This window comes from Marmota marmota, unplaced genomic scaffold (genome assembly GCF_001458135.2).
Source record: "Marmota marmota marmota unplaced genomic scaffold, marMar, whole genome shotgun sequence".
NCBI classification, from domain to species: domain Eukaryota; kingdom Metazoa; phylum Chordata; class Mammalia; order Rodentia; family Sciuridae; genus Marmota; species Marmota marmota.
In genome coordinates, this window is record NW_026000327.1 from 2,772,609 (window position 1) to 2,785,481 (window position 12,873).

A 12,873-nucleotide genomic window follows, 5' to 3' on the forward strand; every position below is an offset into this window, starting at 1 on the left:
GTTTGCTCTTGTGGCAAAAGAGCTGTAATAGGCAACTGTGTTTAGTGATTTCTCTTATGTCTTCTTCCGAGTCATTGTGTTCCCTACCGTTTAGCGATAAAGAGGGATAAGCGTTGGAACTGGTCACATATATATATACTGCCACCAAAGTTAACTTTGCTTGTGCCACATCCAAACAAGGAGCTGTGGGTGGGAGAATGTCAATCACAAAATACCTGAGGCAGGCGAACATCATAACCAAAGAGGTTCATTCAGCTCACACTTGAGAAGGTTCAAGGGCACGATGCTGGCATTGGCTGAGAAAGAGGTCCCACCTCGAAAACAGGAAGCCAGAGAGACACTGAGGTCCCAGCACCCCTTCACAGGGTGGCATGCAGAGAACCTAAGTACCTTCCACTTAATGGCCCAACTCTTAAAGATCATATCTTCCCGTATCTCCACGCTGAGGACCAACCTGAGGACCAACCCTTGGGCACATACCCCAAAACCATATTCCAACCACAGCAACAGCTACGTGCACTCATTTTTTTTTTTCTTGCATTGAATTTTGAAAACAGCGTCACTCCATGGTCCCACCCCTGGTTGTACCTTAGCGTGTTAATTGATTTTAATTAGAAGGCAGTGGGGACGATTGGATGCAATTCAGTGGTATCGAGCGTTCTAGTTCCTAGAGGTTTAAACCAGAGTCTCTTTTCATTTTTAGTTCAAAGACTCCTGGCTGGAACAGAAGGAGCAGTGGCCATTATTGGCCCTTTAGAAGAATGGTGGACCACAGAGACTCACTCTGTGGACTTGAGTGGATTGGACGGTAATTAGTGAGGCAAGCCCAGGAGTTAATTAAGGGAGGTTAGAGATGGAGAAGGGCCACTTGTGGTTAGTTAGCTTTATGTTACTGGGATGAAAATACCCGATGAGTCCAACAGAGAGAAGGAGCCGTTTATGAGGGTTTCAGAGATTCAGTCCGTGATTGGCCAACTCCATGGCTCTGGCCCAAGGGATGGCAGAACAAAATGGCGGCCGGGCATGGTAGAAGGAAGCTTCTCAGCTCATGGTGGCTAGAAAGGAGGCTCTAAGGAGACAAGTTATATGTCCCTAAGGCACGTACCCTGTGACCGGCCTCCACCAACCATGCCCCACATGCTAAAGTTACCACTCATCCATTCCATTCAAATGGATGGACTGGGTTCAGTTGTAGCTCTCTCGGTCCAATCATTCCACCTCAGGATCTAAATCATAACACCAATATATTCTGAGTCCTAACCTTCTCTCTTGGCTCCCCCATTTATTTCCCATGCATTTAAAAATGGTTTGCCTCAACTGTACTGGAAACATATTTCCCAGATAAAAATGAAAAACAAAGGCAATCCATTTTTCGCCAACATGGAGGAAGATGGAGCCCAACAGCACTTGGAAAGCAGTACGTCAAGGTCTCTCTTACAAGGCTTTGGGTAGTGTTTCATGAAACTCACTCTTTAAAGAAAATATTAAGGGCTAAGGATGTAGCTCAGGAGTATTGCACTTGACTCGCATGCATGAGGCTCTGGGTTCAATTCCCAAAACTACCACCCACCACTCCATAAAGATAGAATTTGTTAAATCTCTAAGCTCTGTTGAGCTGGGGAGAACCCGGGTTTCCATTCATTGTGGTCAAATTTCACCTTATTATTCAGGAAACAACAACAACAAAAATGTACTTTGGAGAGAGAAGACTCCTAGAGGAAGGACCCAGGGATCTCCCTCTCGGGAAGCCTGAGTCAACGTCAGGTTGAAAATGGAAATAATTACAGACACTTAGACCAGGAAAGGCGAGTTAGCACCTCTTCCCTCTCTTTCTCGATTCCAACTGCAAAGTCTTGGACTATCTGCAAGTCTATATTGGATGATCCTTTTCTTGGTAAATGGAACTTTCAAAGACATGAATTTTGTCAATGGTGTTTGAAAGCTATTTGAGTAAATTACTCCTGCATGGAACTGAAAGTCCCCCCACTGAGGGAGGAAGTCAGTCTACCCACGTTGAGTTAATGAGTAAAGAAAGACAGACCCACGCCCTAAGAAATTTAGGGATGCTTCCAGTAAGAAACTCGATTCAGTAAGTATTGGGGGGTAAAAAGTTATCTGGAGGTAACACAGATAGTACCAATTAGAAGCAAAAACAGAAACCTGAAAAGCAACCCTGAACCCTGTAATTTGTAACTTGTAAGAGGTAGAAAGTACCGATCCATTAAAAAAGATGGGATTTACAGGAAGGTAGATTGATCAAATTAAGTTATGTGCAAGTATGAATTTGGCTTAATGAATACCATGATTATGCATAATTATGATGCCCCAAGAAAAGATGTAACCATTTAAAAATCAGGATGGGATTTTCATAGAAGTGTCACAAAATAGCCAAGTTTAAAGATGGCATTGGGTAATTAATGAGACTATCTTCTGTGATGAGATAGAAACCAAAAAAATTGCAAATAAAAATTATAAGGCTCAATCTGGGAATTTGATTGATTCCCACAGGGTATTTCAAAACAATGGTCAACTAGAAAGCCAAGAACCAGAAACGATTTACACTCCACTTTTTAAATGTTCTCAGAATTAAATGATCTATGGTTCTGGGCTGTAGGGCGCACCATAGAGGCCCACCACAGCAAATGGGAAAAGACACGTCCCATGTGACCAGCCTCCACCAGCTGGTCACATGGTTCAACCAAATGGTTGAAATTTAAAAATGGCAGAGAGTCATGTTTTGCACATTGAGGCTTTGGTTCACAGATGGTCTGCTAGTTCCAGGATGGTCCCATAAGATTACAGCACATAGTGTTCTTTTAGCTGTCTCAGATTGTGCAAGTGCACTTCATGTTGTTTGCAGAACGAGCAACATGAGCTCACAAAATGTGTCTCAGGACATATCCCTATGAAGTCACACATTGGGACTAAGAAACTGTGAAGAGAGCTGAAAGAACTCGGGTGCCCATTGAGTATCGGGTGCATCCTGGAAGGAGACTGGAGGAAAATTTAAAGAAAAGGAAGAGACATTTAAGATTATATATTTTTAAAAAAAGGTAATTGAGATGAGCTTTAGTTCTCTTGGAACATTAAGAATAATTGGAGCAATAGACAAGCAGAAAGCATGCAAATGAAAATGTGCACTGGTGACTGTCTTCAGATTAATTATAATTAGCATATTATATGTGGCTCGGGAGTGATTGATCACTAGCTTCACTGGGACAATAGAGTTAATATGGAACAGTGAGATAACCAGAATAATTTTATGGCTACATTGGGGAGCTAGAGAGGAGGAGGATTAAAGGGTGGTGGGTGCCCATAAATAATTTTCAGATCATATTTTTTAACAATAGACCAAGAAAAAGTAACATTGCTTAGAGGTTAAATGGAGGACATTTATTTTTGCTTTGGTCTTTTGGTCCTGGATTGGACCCAGGGGTGCTCTATGACATTTTATTTTGAGACAGGATCTCCCTAAGTGGTTGAGGTTGGCCATGAACTTGAGCTCCTCCTAGGTCAGCCTTCCAGGTTGGTAGGATTTCAGGGCCCACCATGGTTTGGATACATGGTCTACACTGAAAAGCTCATGTGTTCAGGCAGGAACATTCAGAGATGAAAAGATTGGATTCGGAGAGCTCTGACTTCATCAGTGGATTTATCCACTTAATGGATTAATAACTGAATGTGCTACTCAGTGATAACTGTGGGCAGGTTGGTCATAGCTGGAAGAAGTGGATCACTGGGGGTGTGTCCTTGGGGACTATATCCTGTCCCCGGCTCCTGGTTCTCTCTCTGTTTCTGATCCTGGGCTGCCATGAGCCTTTCTCCTCCACCCTCTTCCACCATGAGGTTCTGCTTCACTCAGACTCAGAGCAACAGAGATGGCTGATGAAGGGTTGAGATTTCTGAAACCAGAAGTCCACCTGACCCTTCTGAAGGCTTTTGGCTCCTAAGGACAGATGAGGTCCTAGGGGAGGGATTTGTCAACCTGGAACTGCTAATTATTTACTGTTTCAATTCCTACGTGGGCTTCTTTATGGGACAGTTTTATTCCAAAAGGAAATAAAATGAAGCAAGACCCAGATTTTGTGGGGGTGTATGAAAATATCCTCCTAAGGACACTGTTTCCCAAATTGGCCTGCCTTCTGGATGCACCTGGGGTGGATGATAAATACCCAAACTTGTGTGTTTTCCTGAGAATCTGTGACTTGTCAGTGACATTAGCCAAGTGACATTTTTCTACAGATGCTCCTAGAGTTTGAGAGTTTGAGTTTGAGAGTTTGAGAGAGTTTGAGGACCGCAGACCCCGGTAGCTTGTATGCTTGAACTTGTGTCCTGTTCTCTGCCCCTAGATGAGGTGCTGTCAGGATAATAACAGGGACTTACGTTGAGCACACTCTGTGTTTTCCTTTGGATCATGTGATATGCTCTTGAGGGAGGCCACGTGGGTGGCTGTCAATCACAAGGCTTCTGGGAGCTTTGGCTCTTGTCTTCCTCTGTTCCACGTCTCCTCCTGCTGCCTCCTGCTCTCCAGGTGGTGTGTGGACCGCAGTGTCCTAGGCTGTCAGTCTGAGCTTGGAGCAGTGGCCTCCCAAACAACTCCCTTGTGATGAGTCACCTGCGTCCTGAGGCAAACTCATCATCGCCCTGCAGGGCTGACGTGAGCGGCTCGCACTGTGATGTGGTCTCATCCATGAGGCTGTTTCTCACATTGCGCATCTCAGAAGAGCTTATCCTCCATTCCCGTCAGGGTTGGAGACGCCCCTCTTCCCTCCCACCCCAAGGACCTCCCCCTGGCATCCCCAAATCCAGACAATTTCCCCTGGAAGGGACCATTTCATGGAGAACAGTCTCCATGATCCTGCTCCTCAGGGGTCTTCACCATGTATGAGTGGTGTCCACCCACTTTTACCTCCTTAGAAGGACCTGGAAGCTCATGCATGGTGGCTGTTCTTTCAGGGAATTCCCCCAAAGCTCTGAATCTTACAAAATAAATGGAGTTAAAATGGTGAAATACATGCAAAGCTCCATTGAAAAATGGTTAGTCATTTTAACGACCTGCTATGGTTGGGTTTGGAAATGTCCCCAGAAGGTCATGTTGGAAGGCATGGTCCTCAGTGTAGCTAGAGTCCGAGGATTCATGGAATTGGCTAGTGTGCTGTTCTTCTCAGTGGATTAATCCATTTTCCATAGGAATCCACTGGTGGCTGAATGGACTTGGTGGTGGTCACTGTATGCAGATGAGTGTTGGCTGGAGGAAGTAGGTCACTGGGCGTGTGCGTTTAGGACTATATCTTGTCCCTGGCTCCTCCTCCTCCTCCTCCTCCTCCTCCTCCTCTTCTTCTTCTTCTTCTTCTTCTCTCTCTCTCTCTCACTCAGAAGGTTTAATATGCCATGTCCTTCCGCCATGTTGGTTTTGCCTTGGAGCTAGCCCACCATGGACTGGATACCCTGAAACTGTGAGCCAACATAAACCTTTCATCTTGTGAGTCATTGTTCTCAGGTGTCTGGTCACAGCACTGAAAACTTGAGCAACGCATGAAAAGATAGAAAAATCACCTTCTCCACCTCCCTCTCTCCTTCTCTCTCTCACCCACACCAGCACAGGCTTGAAGGGAATGAGTCCACACAGACAGAAACCAGGTGTTTCCAAATGAGAATCTCGGTCCTGCCACAAATCCACTAGGTTTTCCCGGGGACCTAATTAACCCAAAGGGCACAGAGCAAGGCGGCAAATCCTTTTACAGGTTTTGTCTCAAATCCTTTTAGACTTCTTCAGCCTGACCGTGTTCCAACCCTTGACGTCCCAGCAAGAACGGGTTTTAAAAATGGCGCCCTCCCTGTGGGCACATGTCCACGGAGGGGAATGTGACATCAAGGTTTTCTCCATGTGCACCTCCCATTGTCCCCCTTGCGCAGTCTGGGGCCGTCCGATTGCACAGAACATGCAGTCGCGGAGACGTGTTGCGGGCTCATTAAGCATGGGGGAGACCAGACCATCATGACAGAGGATTTAATTGGGTTTAATTGGGTTAAGAGCAATAGGCCAGGGTGAGAGAATAGCTCTTAATCAGGGGTCTGAAAATAGCCAAGGAGAAGCATTAATTGCATTAAAATCTGTGACATCTGCACAAAAAAGAAAAAAAAAAACCTTTTATATCATTCTGTGTGCAGGAAGGGTGACTGTGTCTTTAAGAAAACCAAAAGGGTTAATTTAAAGGGACCTGGACCAGGTTTGAGATAGTGGCTAACTGGGGAGACATCCATCATAGGGAGGGACGTCCCTTATCCATTGCTGATAACTCAGCACAGCACCGGGTACGTTTTAGGGAACCGAGCTTTGTTCTGGGTCAAGGTTCTGCAGGACCAAGGTCATGGAGTCCCATCTGGCCACGCAGGACCTTGAAGGCAGAGTCCTGGTGCAAGCAGCGCGTGGACAGAGGCCCGTCCCCTCTGACCCGCTGCCTCCTCCGGGCACCAGGATTCAGCTCCACCCCGTGACCTCATCCAGCCCCCGCGGCTCCCAGAGGCCCCAGCTCTGAACCTCAGTGAACCCAGTTCCGTGTTGGGGATCAGATGTCCGCACAGGGAACCCGGGTGCGGGGGACATGCCACCACACCGTCACCATAGCGGGTGACTTTGTCTTTCCAGGATGCAGTGCTCGGGAATGCTCCCTCCCATGTCCCCCTGGGTTCGGGACTTAGAGGAGCAGCAGGTGGATCGAGGCCTCCGTCGATGCTTCTCAATCCCTGGACCTCGAGTGGTCAGTTGGTCTGATGGTCACTTCAGCGCATCTGCTGCTTCTGACTGTTCCCTTGGCCTGTTAATTGGCGGAATTCGGGATGCGATGGTTCACAAGGTGTTTGCGTGAGATTGAATGATCATCTTGCAGTTTTAAGCATGGCCTTTTGGTTCTCAGAAAAAAACCTAGCATCGTCCCCAGGATCTCCGTAGAGGGTAGCCATCTGGCCTGGGACGGGATCCCTGTCACCCTGCACAAGTGACACAGGTGCACGTTCCATTTTCTGGCCAGAGAAGACCCAGAGTTCTCATTAAGTCTCCCGGTGGGCACTTCTCCGGGCTGGGTGGACGGTCCAGGTGTGGTGGCCTCGGGTCACACCCAAGTGACCTGCAAAGATGGTGTTAAGGCTCAGACACGGTGTCAAAAAGCCCACGTAGGAGACATTGTGAGAAGGTTTGGAGGAGAAAGGATCGGGTTGCAACCTGAGCCCCATCTGTGAATTGATGGGATGGGGTCAGTGGTAACTGGTGGCAGGTGGGACGTGCCTGGGGGACGTGGCCTTGGGGGCGTGGCTGTGGGTTTGTATTTTGCATCTGGAGAGCGGAGTCTCTCTCTGCTCCCCTCCGCCATGTTCAGCCTCCCCTCGAGCCCGAGGAATGGAGCCTGCTCTCTATGGACCGAGTCTTCTGCAACCGTGAGCCCTGGGTAAACCTTTCGTCTTCTATAATTGTTCTGCTTGGGTCTGTTTAGTCACAGCAACGGAAAAGCCGAGTAAAACACAAGTCCTGTCGTACCTGGAGGGGGTGGGCCGTAGTCTCCTTCCCTCTCTTCATTTAAAGAAATCTGCATGGCCTGAGTGTCTTCGTGACCGTTATTAATGGTTATTTGCTGCAGATTGGGGCCAATGTACACTCCTTCCAGTGAGTTTTGCCTTGTGGACACATTTGTGTCACTGACTTTTGGATTTTGCCTATTCCATTAGGAGACACTCTGAACATTGTGATGCAAACCTCTTTATAATGATTCTCAGAGACGCACTGAACACTGTTACCTACGTGGTATCTGGGGCGATCCTCCACCTGGGAATAGACACAGAGTCTGGTCCACATGGACCCCAAAATATCTAAGCTGGGTGCGGTGGAGCACGCCGGTCATCCTGGGGGCTCCGGAGGCTGAGGCAGGAGGATCGTGAGTTCAAAGCCAGCCTCAGCCAAAAGGAGCCCCTGAACAACTCAGGGAGGTCCTGTCTCTAAATAAAATGCAAAATAGGGCTGGGGCAGGGCTGAATGGTGGAGTGTCCCCCTCAAAAAATATGCATATATTCAGGTGCTCGATCACCTTCAGCCCCCGAGTCCCTCCATCTCCAACCTCCTAGGTTAAGCTCTGGCCCAGCTGATCCTCACTGTTGGAGGCTCTTCTCAAATGCAGACTTGAAGTCTCCCCAGGTGGGAGGACTTGGCCCTGGGTCTCCAATATTCCCTTTGGGTCCTCGGGATCAGCCCTGCCCACCTGGTAATGGCTCCGGGAAAGTCTTTTAGGAGGAAACCCTGGGCAAAGGGCCGGCCGTCTGGGACGGCTCCTTCTGTTGGCAGAGGGGTAGGCGGACACAGCCCCACGTCTTCCCAATGCGCTCCGTAAAACTGGGCGCCGTGACTTTGCCTGAAGCCAGCCAAGTGCAAAAATTAAAAAAGAAAAAAAAAACAAGATCGCTTTTGAGTACCCCTCCTGTGAGGGACAGGCAGCTCCCTGCCGCTCTTCTTGATGGAGTCCTTAGTGGGCGAGGAGACGGTGGGAACCCCGGGGGGGTGGGTTGGCAGAGGTACCTGCGGGAGCTGAGCCCCGGAAGCTGTCCTGGAAGGTCACCTGGACATGTCTCCCGCTGGATTCCTGCTAGATTCTTTCTGCCTCTTTGTTCCTCCTTGTAATTGGATCCTGCGGCACAAAGCCCTCTCCACTCTGAGTGTCCGTCATCCGTGACCTCAGCCCCTTGGTGGCTCAGAGTCTCGCTGCGAATGCAAACATTTAGGGAGGACCCAGCCGGACTCTGAATGCCCCTCAGTGAGCGCCCCTCAGACTGCAAGACTCAGACGGGTCCATGTCTGGCTTGCAGCCCCTGACCCTTCTGACGCTCTCCGGGCAGAAGCCCTGTCCCCTGGCTCTGGTCAGCTACGAGACTTGTTCATGCATCATTAGGGCCCTGGATGCCCAGATCCGCCAGCAACGTCCACTGTGGCAGGAGAGGGTGGGAAGAGACAGGCGAGCGCCTGAAGTTGCACCCGACTGGGAGTTTTTAACCAGGGAGGTCCCACTGATGTCCACATGTGTCTCCTCCACCCACGCGGTGGCACCTGCAGTAGTATTCTGCAGTATTCTGCACCTGCCTCATGGTATTCCATGCATGGACCACGTTGGGTGCCAGTCTACACATGGCAGCTGGCCCCCGCACACAGTACTGCCCAGGCCACCTGGGGAAGCAGAAAGCCAGCGTCCTGTGGAAGAGTGGCACCTGTGTGCACACCCAGTGTGTGTGACATCCATTCATACATATACATATACTGTGTGTGTGTGTGCATGTGTGTGTGTAAAAAATGTCTTTAAGGTCCAAATATATAACAACTAATACGAAATAATGTTATATGTAACATGAATATAGCATGTGAATTCTATGTACATTATATGAATATATGTGATGTGTACATATATATAATACAGAATATATACATTATATTGGGTATGATATATACCGAATTACTTCGTGTTTCTTTATATATAGTTTATTATATATATATATTAATTCATATTAGTTTATACTTATAAAGAATCACTTCATATTAGCTTATATGTATATATATATATATATATATATATATATATATATATATGGTAGACATGCACATTGAAAAGTGTATATAAGATAAATTTTAACATTTTGTGTGTGAATATTTTGGGTGAATGATTTATATGTGTATGTGTGTGTACTTGTGTAATATGTGTGTATGTGTATATGTGTATATATGGTATAAATATATACAAATAATATGCAGTAATTCTGCATGCATATATGTGCATATATATTTCAGGTACCTGTACACATATACATATATGTATGTGTTTGTACATATGTGTACATATGTGTACATACATATGCCTATATATGCAAACACACATTAACCAGTATAATAATAAGCTCTTGGGCTTCTTTATGAAATATACATCTAATATACTGTAATACAGTATGTGTGATTAGTTTTTATATCTACATATATTTGCACTTTAGGTATACACACACATATGTAATATATTAAAACTTGCTGTATGTAATTTGCATATGCATATGTAGATATACAGTTCAAGTGTATATATGTGTATATAAACTAATAGGATTAATTACTTATATACATATATGCATGCTACATATGTATGTATATATGCACACGAATGCATACATATGTGTGTAAACAATATATGTGTATTGTGCACATATATGCACAGTATATATGATACATGCCTGTGTATTATATTTAATATACATATATATGTGTGCATATGTATGTGGGTGTGCACATATATTCACACACACACACAGATCATCCTAACCACTGTGATACTACACTTTTGGGCTCCTATATATAAGACTATACAATATGCACACATATATAATAAGTAATCATACATAATATATAACATGCACATAGTATAGTATATAATGCAACAGAGACTTTGTATATCTATGTATCTGGATGTTCGTCTGGGTGTGCAACACAGTAACGTATCCAGTTTCCTTTTCTCTATGGACTGTGTGTAGCGTATGTGATAAATTCACTTGCAAACTCTCGCGCACCAGATCCACGCAGCTGTATGAGCAGAAGGGCAGGGTTCCCTGAGGGGTGCGATTGGGAACTGGGAACAAACCCGTGAGATTTCTCTGGGTGCCGTCGTGTGGATTCAAGCTGAGGACCATGGGGACCCATCTGTGTCCTGCCAGTGCAGGTTACAGGGTCTTGGGACTCGCCTTTGCCATGCCCATGGCAGTGGGGGACATGAACACCAGCTCTTTTGGGGTGACCAGCTTGTCATTGATTGAGTGCAGATCCTGTCCCCAAGGTGATGCCTTGTACCTGAGTGCAGGACCCTCTGTCCCCAGGCATCTCTATTTCATCTCCAGCCTTGGAACAGGACAGTCTTTGGGATCAGGGCGTCTCCGTACCTAAAGCAGCTTCAGAGGTCTCTTGGTCCAAGGTCCAGGTTGTCACTTTGCACTTGAGGGAGACAAAGCCCAAGGCACCCAGGGACGTGGCACAGGTCACTTGGCTAATTAGTCGGAGTAGCCTGATAATCTCTTGTACCATCCTGCTCCTCTGGGCCCAGGACATGAGGAATCCATTCGTCCAGTGTATCCACAAGTTATATGCTACCCTCCTGTTACTCCCTTAGTAGTTTTCTTGGATATCAGCTGGACTGGTTCTGTATTGCTCTTCTTGTGTTCAGGTAACCTTTTCTTACTTAATAACGACCCTCACGCTACATCACAATGCCTGGTGCTCTCGGCACACTTCACCTCATCACTTAGGCAGAGTTTCATCTCACATCATCATGAAGAGAAGGTTTAATAGAGTATTTGAAGCTATTTTGAGAGATGAAGAGAACAAATTCACATAACTGTTTTTTTGGGGGGACTGTACCCGGGATTGACCTCAGGGTCACTCGATCCCTGAGCCCCGTCCCCAGCCCTATTTTGCATTTTATTTAGAGACAGGGTCTCCCTGAGTTGCTTAGGGCCTTGCTTTGGCGGAGGCTGGCTTTGACCTCGCAATCCTCCTGCCTCAGCCGCCCGAGCCGCCCCGGGATGACTTGGCCATTCAGGTTCAAGGGTGGAGTCTAGCTATGACCTGTCCCGAGTGACATGGACCCTGTGATATCCTCATTCATGTTGACTGGCAGAACCATGTGGGACCCACCCTTCCACCTAGGGACCTCCCTCAGCTCACAGGAAGACCCTTCCCCTCACTCCGGCTTTTCTGAGTTGAACATGGACGGTGTCACCTCTTCCCCGGGGCCACGGGGAGAGCCAACGCTGGTTAAAAGAGCAAGTGAGTTTTCAGGGACACCGAAGCCTGGGTCCCTGTCACCACTCTCTGTTGCCGTCCTCTGTCTCTTAATTATGCAGAAATTGGATGTTGGCCTGGCACACGTCCAAACATCGCCGACGGACGGTCAGGAGAGTTCAAAGATAGAAGCGAGCGCGCCCGTCAGCCTCGGATGGGAGGCTGGTTTTCACTTTTCAGGTTGCAATCCCGATTCTGAGTCCATTTTCATTCAACCCCAATTAACCAGGTCTAGGATGGCAGACACCCAGGCAGTGACCCTATCCCCAGGGTGAAGTTCTCAAATAATGCTATTTAGTTGGGCGTGGTGGCTCACGCCAATAATCCCAGTCACCCGGGAGGCCAAGGCGGGAGGATGGCAAGTTGGAGGTCAGCCTCAGCTACTTTGTGAGATCCTGTTCAAAAGGAATTTGGGGGGGGGGTAACTCAGTGGAAAAGTGCCTCAGATTTCAATTTCTAGAACCCCCCAAATCTATATATGTATGTACCCACACATACATGAAGGTACTTCTTGCAAAAATCAATGAGCCGTTTTCCATCTTTAAGACACCATTTCCGTTTACAGTACGGTTTACTGGTGCACAACCTCATCAACTGTCTTAAGAATGAGGTAATCAAATTATCCAGGTCCAGACGAAGGAAGCGGGTGCGATGGGCACCCAATGTGTCCGCCATGTTTTTTCATGGCTTCTTCAAAGCTCACCATGAATGTCATCCAAATCCACCCTCCGTTCTTTGCAGCATGTGCAGTATGAAGAATTAAACCCTCTGAGCACACATTGATGTCCCCAGAAATCGGGATTCAGGGGTCAACCCTTTGAGAAATGGCTTCTCCCAGCGACAAGACTTTGGCATGCTCTTGGGATGCGCCATCTTGTTTAGCGATGTCCAAAGAAGCTCCGATTCAGGGAGGTGAGATGGGATGTCCATGTGGGTCTGCAACTAAGTACCCCAAGGAGCATTCAGGTCCCCATGAGGGGATGTACCTTTTTGTGGCATCTCATCAATAGCCACACGTCATGGCGCCC

The 12,873-nt window shown here is 47.1% G+C and overlaps 1 protein-coding gene across 1 annotated transcript in view; it reads left to right on the forward strand.

The window, feature by feature from the left end:
- Nlgn4x (neuroligin 4 X-linked) overlaps positions 1–12,873 on the forward strand; it is a 187,762-nt gene that overhangs the window by 40,960 nt on the left and 133,929 nt on the right. The window lies entirely within an intron of this gene.